Source organism: Nuphar pumila, chromosome 3, assembly GCF_984573655.1.
Source record: "Nuphar pumila chromosome 3, dmNupPumi1.hap1.1, whole genome shotgun sequence".
NCBI lineage: Eukaryota > Viridiplantae > Streptophyta > Magnoliopsida > Nymphaeales > Nymphaeaceae > Nuphar > Nuphar pumila.
In genome coordinates, this window is record NC_143251.1 from 93,093,897 (window position 1) to 93,104,871 (window position 10,975).

Consider the following 10,975-nt stretch of genomic DNA (forward strand, 5'->3'; position numbering starts at 1 on the left):
TGACCTTTTGTATGGTCAACTGAATTAAAAAGTGATAGCACTTCAAATGGGCAACTGAGAACCTTACAATAATCATGTTTAAACATGTAAAATTTTCAAAATCAAGTAAATCATTGAGAAACTGTTTCTAATAGGACAATCTCTGTGAGGATATGTGAATCCAAGACCAGGTAATCCATATAGGACAATCTCTGTGAGGGTATACAGACCCAAGACCAGGTAATCCATCTAGGATAATCTCTATCAAGGTATATAGTCCTAAGACCAGGTAATCCAGCTAGGACAATCTCTATGAGGGTGCACAGATCTAAGACCAGAGGATCTGGTGAGAAACTTATTTCCAAGATATGGTAAATCTCTATGAGGATAAACAGACTAAGTGTAATGGTTATGATGGGTTAATTTGAAATTATACGTGCGAGTGTCCAATGAAGCCTATTGAAATTATAAAAGAGAAATTAAATTTTAAGCATGTATCGAATACTAAGTGATATGTATGTACATTCACTTGGGCCTATAATGAGAGAGTAGACAATACCATTGGCTCTGTGGGATATTGTAAAGCATGGAAGGTTGCTTCCCCAGTCACACAGAGAGAGAGGATAGCTACCACTTATGTCCCAAGATGATAGTGAAACTTATCTAAAAGACTGATATATCAGGTTTAAGGGTGTTGGGGTTTCTCTCTCGATAGTCTTGCCCCTCACTCAGGACCGAAGAGGTTGTGTAAGGCTAGGGTAATAAGACAGCAATTGGTTGAATATATCCTTTGTCATGCCTCTAATTCAGGATGTGTCTGTGTCGTACCCATAAAGTATTGTGAAAGAAAAACGAAAGTGAATATGCATGTACTGAATCAAGATATGCATCATTTAAAGAAAAAAGGTAGATAAAAGAATTGCAAGCTATCCATGACATGTAGGATGTTGAAATTTCTCTATTATGACATGCATATGATTTAGAATGGTGTTACAATTATTGGGTAATGTGTTATGTGCTGTTAATGATTCAGTTATATTGAATGCATGAAAAAAATATGGTTCATGTATGCATGTATCTATGTATGCATGTTTTGTCATTGTATTCCTAGTAGAGGGTTGTTATGACCCCTATAAAAACATAGGTATTGAATAGATTACTGGAACGAATGTAGGATGTTGTGGTAACATTGAGAGCCAATCATTTTTCTTTCTCAAGAACTGAATTTAGATACACATTACTACTTGGATTAAGTCTTGTTGTCATTATTGTTTGGAATATAACCCGCCTAAGGTTTTAAACCCTAGTTGAAGATGTTTCTGCTGTCGATTTTAATAAGAGAAAAGTTGTAAATTTTATGTGTTTTAAAAAGGGTTAAATTTTTTAGGCATTACATATGGAACAAGGATTTATCCGATCGAGTGTTTCACCCTGGGAAGCACCATGTTATTCGTGAAGAAGGACCGTTCAATGAGGTTGTGCATAGACTATAGGATGCTCAACCAAGCAACCATCAAGAACAAGTATCCCTTATCCCGTATCGAGAACCTATTTGATTAGCTACAAAAAGCCAAGGTGTTCTCGAAGATCAAACTCTGATTTGAGTATTATCAACTTCAGATCAAGGATGAGGACATCTTAAAGATGGCGTTCAGGATGAGGTATGGGCATTATGAGTTCATGGTGATGTCTTTCGAACTCATTAATTCACCTGCGGCATTAATGAACCTGATGAATCAGGTATTTCGGCCTTGACTCCTTCGTGATAGTGTTTATTGATGATATCCTAGTATATTCTGAAAGCACAGAGCAACATTGAGATCACTTGAGGACGATTTTGAGTACTCTTAGAGAACATCAAATTTATGTTAAGTTGTCTAAGTATGAATTTTGACTCGAGAAGGTTATGTTTTTTGGTCACATGATCTCGAGAAATGGAGTATATGTGGACCCTGCTATGGTAGATACTTCAACTCATAAATTTTTCTGAGTATTAATGATAAAATTCTTATTCTAGTTGGATTTTTAATAAGTAAATATTGAATATTCAAATAGGTGGAGGTTGTGCTTAACTTGATTAATCGAAAAATGTTAGAGATATCAGGAGTTTCCTCGAACTTGTAGGCTACTATTGATGGTTTATTCAAGATTTTTTATATATTGCTTGGTCGATGACTAAGCTTTTAAGGAAAGAAGTCAAGTTCAATAAGTATGAATAAATCTTTCAGATGTTGAAGGAGATGCTGACAATAACACCTGTTTTGACTTTGCCATCTGGTCATGGTGGTTTTATGGTATATACTGATACCTCAGGTGCAGATCTGAGATGTGTCTTGATGCAATACGGGAAGCTTATAGCTTACGTATCTAGACAGTTGAAGACTCATGAGAGAAATTACTCTAGTCATGACCTGGAGTTGGATGCAATAGTCTTTGCATTAATGATTTGGAGGCACTATTTATATGAAAAATAGTTTGAGATATTTACTAACCATAAAAGTTTAAAGTACCTGTTCTCCCATAAGGATCTCAACATATGGCAAAGAAGATGGTTAGAGTATATCAAGGACTATGAGTTCATCATTTCCTAAATCCAAAAAAGATTAACTTAGTTGTAGATGCTCTTAACCGCAAGGCTGGTGGCACGTTGGCCAGTCTACTAGGCATAGGATGGAGGCTAGTACAAGATTTTGTTGATTGGAAGCTATTCATAGATGATAGTGGTGTGATCCGACTATCCAGCTTGACTATTCAGCCAAAGATTCTCATGAGGATAGTCGAGAAATAGAGGAAGAACCCTCAATACGAGAAGCTAAAGACACTCACACAACAGGATAATACTTCTTTTCTACTTAAAGAGGATGACAATATATGGATGAAGGAGCGACTTTTGATACTCGCCAACCCTAGACTAAGGGAGAAGCTTCTGGACGAGGCTCATAAGTTACACCATACACCTTGGAAACACAAAGATGTTCAAGGACCTACAATGAAGGTATTGGTGGAACGACATGAAATAAGAAGTTGCAAGGTAAGCGATGTTGAATAGATTTTTGGGTATTTTTATGGTATTGCAGAGCTCAATATAACATTATATATTAACTTGCATCCCCCAAATATTTCTCAAAGTGATTAACTTGCTAGCAGATCAAGATCGAGCATCAGAGACCTGGTGGGTTGATATAACAGATTGAGACCCTGCGGTAAAAATGAGAGGATAACATGATAGATTTCATGGTGGGTTTACCTAGGACCCGATGATAACATGATATGATTTGGGTGATTGTAGACAGACTCACAAAATAAGCACATTTCCTACCCATTCGGATTAGTGAGTTACTTGAGAGTATCAGATCTATACATTAGAGAGAATGTTCGGTTGCACGAAGTACCAGTCTCGATCATCTTCAACCGAGATTCTTGCTTTACTTCACGATTTTGGGGACGACTAGAGAAGGCTTTGGGTACGAAGCTAAAGTTTAGTATAATCTTTCATTCCCAAATAGACGGTCAGTCAGAGAGGACAATTCAGAACCTTGAGAACATGTTGTGAGCTTATGTTTTGGACTGGAAAGGTGATTGAGATATGCACATGGTACCGACCGAATTTGCATATAACAATAACTACCATGCTAGCACTGGGATGGCAACTTTCAAGGCTCTTTACAGAAGATGCTATTGATTACCTATGTAATGAGAAGAGGTTGGTGAGTGGACTGATTGCACTGCAACACTACACACAGTAGGTGCAGATGATTTGAGATAGGCTGCATACAACTCAGAGATGGCAAAAGCGCTATGTGAACCAATGATCTAGAGAACTCACTTTTGTTGTGGGAGATCTTGTTTTTGTTAGAGTATCTCCTACAAAGATGAAATTTAAAAGAGAATTGCAAATAACAAGAGCAAAAGATAAAACCCATTTAGCTAATACCTAAATTTAGATAAACCTAACTCAAGATAGATAACACCTAGTCTTCATTTAGGTAAACCTTCCTCCCAACTTAGGTAACATCTAAGGACCTTATTAAACACCATCACATGTCCATCTAGGACCCTTCAAGAGGGCTAGGGCATTCTCCATGGTGGACCCATGAATTTTTAAAATACCAAGAATGCCCCTACATGGATTGGGCTTCGACGATTGGACCTTGGCTCGAGGGATCCAATCCATTTGATTTGTTTCATGAAATGAATCTTGTTTTAAGTGTTTGGACCTTGGGTTGGTGGATATGATCCATTAGGGTGCCTTGGTGGATACGGGTCCCAAAATGGGAACATATCAATCCCTCCTCCTTGAAAATTTTCTAGTCCCTTAGACAATGAAACATTTCAAGAAGACACCTTTCTTGCATACTACTTTGATTCCATCATTTTGTAGTGCTGCCTCTCTTTTGCCATAAGTTGTTGCAACTGAGTTTGTAGTTTGATCGGCTGAAGAAGCCATTATGAATGTAACACTTGGCTTATGGCCATGGCATGGTACTGAGTAGATGCGACAACATTCACGACAAGTATCTAGTTGGGGCGCTCATGGAAGATAGCTGCCAAGATTATCCAAAAGTTGCAGCTCTCAAGACGATCTACCAATGTTGTTACCAACACTTCACAGATGACACCCAAGGATGGAGATAGAATCTCAGCCACTTCTTCCAAGCTGATATATCAAATCACTCATGAATCTTCGTCTACCCATTAATATAGCACCTCCACACCCAACTGACTGGACATAGGCTGACTCAAGTAAGGGTTATAGGTTTTTGGTTAAGGACATAGACTTGGGTTAGGGAAGTCAGATAATGGGATAGGCTGGTTTAGGTGAGACATTCTGGTTCAGGCAGGCTTTGACAAAAAATATGGTTCTCCTGAATGGTACAACGTAAAATCATGAAATTTGATAATATGGTTATAGACATGTTGGGAGAGATTAAGTCAAAATCTCAAGGTTAAAGGCCATGAGGTTAAGAGGATATGAATTTTAAATGTTATGCAAAAATTTAAGATAGGTTCAAAACAAATTGGGCTTGATTTAGGGCAGGATTTGGTAGAAAAATTATTTCTCTCAAATGATGTATGAGAAAATTTTAAAATTTTAGAGAATGGTTCTTGACACTTTAAGGAAGGTATGGCATAAATTTATTAGCCAAGGGACAACGGACTTGAGAGTTATGATTTTTGAAAGTCACCAAAATTTTTAGAACTTCTGCAGGACAGACTGGGTTTAGTTATGGATAGGTTTCACTAAAAAATCCAGTTCTCCCAAATGGTCTAGTGAAAAATTCTAAATTTTTGGTAGGTGATTCAAGACATCCCAAACTAAGTTTAGTCAAAATTTGAATTGGGAAGAGGGAGCTATGATTTTTTGAAGTTACCAAAATTTTCATGACTACGCAAGAACAAGCTAGGTTTGGGTAGCATCAAGCTGGATTAAAAAATTGAGTTCTCATAACTGGGAACTCAATAAATCCAAAAATTTTGGGAGTAGGTAAAGGACACACTGAAGAATCTAGAGTTTGAATTTTAGATATAGATTCATCATGTTTTGAGATAAGGAATTTTTTAAAGTCTGACAAGGTTTTGTGTTGCTACAGGTTTCAGGTTTGGACACACTTAGGTATAGGTGGGTTCTTACTTGGCTAGGTTAAGGGAATCAAGTTGGGTATTGGATTGAGGTGCCTTCAAGGTTCGGGATGAGATTGGTTCCAGTTAGCGAGGTGTTACACTACCATACCTAGCAACAAGGAAAGTAAAGAACATGAAGATAAGAACAAAAATTCAGCATACTTTCTTTAAGCCCATTGCACCCATGGCACTTGCAAGTCTTAGACATACACAAGCGGTCTGCTCAGGCGAGCCTCCAACTGACAAATCCACCTTCATCGTGGATCATCTATTGTCGGCCTCTTCAGCGATCATACATACAATTTTGATTCACGACATGCATCTCAACTAATATTGCCTTGTTCTCCACTTTATTTTGGAAATATGGAAGTCGGGTTCCATAGGGTTCTTTCATAGTCTATAGCTCACAACAGACATTCATTCTATGTACCAATAGAGGATGTTCGAACCTTCTTGCCTTTGCATCTATCACCAACAAAAATTTGTTTGTTTCCTTGCCTTGGTGACTCCTCCTAAGTTGCAATTAGGGTTCGACCTCAGCCTTGTCAAACCCGCTGAGGACTCCTTGCATTGCCCTGGTTTGATGGGGCTCGGTTGGTGGCTTGTTGTAGTCCATTGGCTTCCATCAGATATGGGGCACAATAGGTGTAGTTGGCATGTGTCAGCTGTGAGGTCAACTCCCTCAATGCAATCCTTGCTCTGGACCTCCAACTCATCACCCTTCTGAACTAGGGTGCACCTTGTCGCGGTGTGCACAAGCCGCAACAACGTTGGAGTTCATAACCTTTGCTTCCTTCTGTAGAGTTATGAATTCTGCAGAAAGGATGGTTGCAAACACTTCTGTTGGCTGCAAGTGGAGAGGGCACACACTGACTGTACGGGGTGCATCAATAGATTCAAAAAGATTGGGATCCAAATTCTCATTTACGAGAACTTAGTCCATTCTCATGCACTCCTCACGAATAGGTTCTTGCACGATCTTCTTCTCCAGCTTGTCAAGCTTCTTTTCGAGCAACCCATAATCAATTTCAATGGGTCATAGCAGTTGATGAGTGGCTTGTACGTCCACTTGGAGTTGCTGCAACCTGCTTAAGATTTGTTATAGACTAGCTCTGACATCCTTCATGCAAACACCACTGGTTTTGGTGTTAGACCTTCCACCGAATTTGCAAATAAATTTGAAATTCATCTTCGGTGTTTGGTCTTGACCTTGCTTAGGTGGCTTGGGTTTGCTCTGATATCAATTGTTGCACTCCAGTGGGCTCGAGGTGAGACGGGGTTTGAACCTAGGTGTGGTTTAAGTTGTGTAGGTTAAACAAGGACTGGTTTTAGACTGGTTCTTTTTAGGAGACCGACCAATTTTTGTAGTAAATTCAGTACACCCAAACAGGTGCACTAAAAGTCATGAAACTTGGTGGAGGTCTTCTATAGAGGTCGATGAAGACTCTATCCAAAGGGTAGGGTCAAAATCATTTTAGGCTAGGAGAACTGATCTAGGGAACAAGGGGTTAGAATAAGGACAAGCCTCAAAACAGGTTATGTTTGAGATAAACAAGTTTCAGGGAAAATTCATTTCTCCCAAATTGAACATGGAAAAAATCTAAAAATTAGTGGGGACACTAGGGACAGCTTGGGAAAGGTTCTTACAAAAAATTCGAGCCTAACTAGTTTTGGTTGGGGAGAAATGAGCTTGGAATCAGGAGAGATGCAACATGGGGCAAGACTAGCTGGACTGGGTTTTGGGCCTCACAGGTTCTAGTAGAAAATCTATTTCTCCCTACTAAGGTTGGGTAAAATCATGATTTTTTAGGGATATAGGATAGGTCAGGAAAGCTACAGTTAAAATTTCAGCCTTAAATGAGTTTGAGGTAGGGAGATATGAGGTCTTCAAGTTTTGGTCTATTTTTGTAGTTAACAACATAATAGGATCTAAGCTAGGTGCAAAGTTTAACGATTTGGAGACAAGGCTAAGGTAGGATTAGGCTTAGGACAAGGCTGGGCTAATTGGCCAGAGTTATACTAAAGAGAAAAAAACTGTAGACTAACAGAGATGACGAGGAGGGTGTGAGTCTATCAGTTGATTGAATTTACCACACGTACTAAGGACTTGGTTGCTGCATTGTCCCAATGAGTGGGTCAACCTACTAGAGGTTAGAATTGGCTCAAGGTAGAGGAACCTTAGAGTAGACTAGGGCCAAGAGGAAAGTAAGTGAGGGCCTAGGGACCAAGAGTAGGTGAGAGAAAGGGAGAGAGTGAGACATGCCCAAGGGAAGAAAATGAATTTGTGAAAAAAGTTCTATTTCATTTTTTCATTTCTTTCACTATGGAAGCTAGCCCTTATATAGGCCAAGCCAACATAATTTACAAGATGGAATTTAAAAGAGAATTGCAAATAACAATGAGCTAATACCCAAATTTAGACAAGCCTAACTAAAGATAGATAATACCTAGTCTTCATTTAGGTAAACCTTCCTCCCAACTTAGGTATTGACTACTAGACTTACTGACTTTAGAATTCAGATTGATAGGATCTTCTGAACTAGCCTCTATTGAGCCTTACACTTCTGCTTCTGATTCCGCTTATAACTTCACAATTTTGCCTTATTCTCTAAGATTTTTGGCTGAATTTCTTGTATCAAGATCTTCAAAGTTGCATTAGAGTTTTCCACCAAAATGGATCTTTCCAAAAACTCCTTTGCTACACCTTTTCCTTTATCCATTTTTGCATATTGGATCTCTTCCCCATCCTCTTCTTCTTCTAGTTCTGTTTTTTCCCATTGTATTGGCCAAAAGAATCATCTCCAAGTGAGAAGATCACCATTGCTCCTGGTTGTGAGTCACCACCCAACAAAGCTCAGAGCTCCTTGGTTCCCTTAGGTTTCTTTCTAGGGTTTCTAGATAGATCTTGGAATATGGATTCAGTTTGCATGTTTGGGTCAGGGTTCTCGAAACCCTTCCCCTGATCAAATGATATTGGGTTCTTAAGAGGATTCATATTGAAATCCTTCTTCTGAATCATGGTCTGGGATCTAAACACAAACAAGAGTCCAAACAAAATCACACAACACCCAGATCAAAATTTTGAAAATTAAGTTTCTTAGTTCTCCTTGAAAGCTCTATGAATCTGTGAGGTCTGCTCCAAATGGGTTCTAATAGGATGGTTTTTTTTTCATACCGGACCTTTTGCGATATACATGAATTGAGGTTTCTGGTACTGTGAGGGGGTTACTAATCTCCTTGGTCCACCACCAATATATCCAAGTTGACGACTTCTCTTATTAGTGGGGGATTCATAGATCCAAAATATAGGATAGGTAAGGGGTTTTTGAATATCTGCACAATAAAATAGAGGTTATACAATCAAAGTCCTAAGAAATGAGGATAAAAATCGAAGAGCATACACAAAACAAATATTGGCTGAAACCAAAGTATTTTTCTAACTTGTTGGATGTTCATATTTTTCTAAGAAATTCTAAGTGACATGCAATTTTTCAACAAGGATTTCTCGGTTAATTTTTCTAAAACTAGATTAAGAAAGCAAACAAGCAATCTACCTAGGAAAATAGAAAAGAAAATACTATGATTTTATAAGAAATTCTTTTCTCGCAAGAAAATGAAAATAGATCGAATATTGGATTTGGATATAAACTTTATCTAAAAGATCTGCCTGGGTCCAAACACTACAAACAACACTCAAAATCAGGATGCAAGCACGGGTCTTAGGAACCAGGGCTGTGGGACCCAAAAGAAAACAAGATTTGATATGAAAAGGAGTTTTACCGAATTATGTTCTAAGTTGAAGAATCAGTAGCAGACTTTGCTAATGCTTTTTAACATAGGAAATGCATGAATTTGGGAAAACACAAAAAAAGAAAAGATAAAAAATTAAAATAATTTTTTGACGGTATATGGCATGCTAGAAACAGACAAACGAGTGTTGAGATACAGCCACAGAAGCACTCCTAAAAATAGGAGATGAACAAGCATTGGCACTACTTTGCCTGATATAACCCATTTTCTTGTAACACCTGAGATTTTTTCATAATTTTTTGAGAAATAAAGATGAAATTCATCTCTCAAATTTGGTTTGAATTTTAATATGGGTTTGAATTTCAATTTGAGATTTTATTTCAATTTAGATTTGGATTTCAAATTGAGATTGAATTTAATTTCTATTTGAGTCTGAATTTAGTAATTGGACCCATAGGGTGGGACGCCCCTTAGGTGGGCCCCTCTTGGATCTAGGAGTCCAATATGGAAAGGACTCTATCAAATTCAAGTCAATCCAATGGGGGTTGTCCCCACCTATTTTCCTAATTTTCATATTTTTTTAGTTTAATCAAACCAATTAAATTGTTTAATTATTTTCCTATTGCATTAAGAATCCAAATTAGCTAAGATTCATAAAATTTATATCTAATTCACATGAAAATAAAATAAGATAAGATTTAAGGGAGTTTCCTTATTCAATGTGGCTCTGCTTTCCAACTATACGAACCGATTGCGAACGAGTTCATGACAAGCCAAAAAGAAATATAAATCTCCTAAGATTTTAATAGCAAATTCTGAACCAAGCTGACTTATGAGATTTTGAAGAACTAGTGAACTCCCTGTGACAATTATATCGTCAACATAGGTAAGCACATACATAACATGACTTTTATTTTTGTATATAAACAAGGATGTGTCGGTTCTAGCACCCACAAAACCAGAAGATTGGAGGAAAGTACTCAATCGAGCAAACTAGGATTCCGGAGCTTGTTTCAATCTGTACAAGGCCTGTTGAAATTTGCATACATGGTTGGGAAACTTTAGATTTTGAAATCCCGACAGTTGCTCCATATAGACATTTTTAGATAAAAAAACCCTGTAAAAAAACATTCTGGACATCTAACAGCTTAATAGGCCATCCATTAATAAGAACAATAGATAAAATCAACCTTATAATTGTAGATTTAATAACCGAGCTAAAGGTTTCAAAATAATCCAAACCCTCTAACTAGTTGTAGCCCTTAGACACGAGATGGGTCTTGTACCGTTCCAAGTATCCAGCTGCATGCCTAGCCTTTTTATTTTCTAGATACACTTGCAACCCACAATGTGTGGAGCTTCCTGAGCAGAAACCGGGGTCCAGGTTTGATTCTTTACAAGAACATTGTAATCCATTTGCATAACTTTAAGCCAATTGGGATCATGGTAGGCTTTCTTGAAGTTTATAGGTTATTGGTCTTGGAGAAGATAAGTCAACAAGGCTATAGGTATGGGATATGTAGTGGTTTGCAAAATTTTGTGTTTTAAGGTTCCATCTTTGAACCGTGTAACCATATGATGGGTCCAAACAATTGGTTGGCTAGGTTAGGGTATGACATCGATC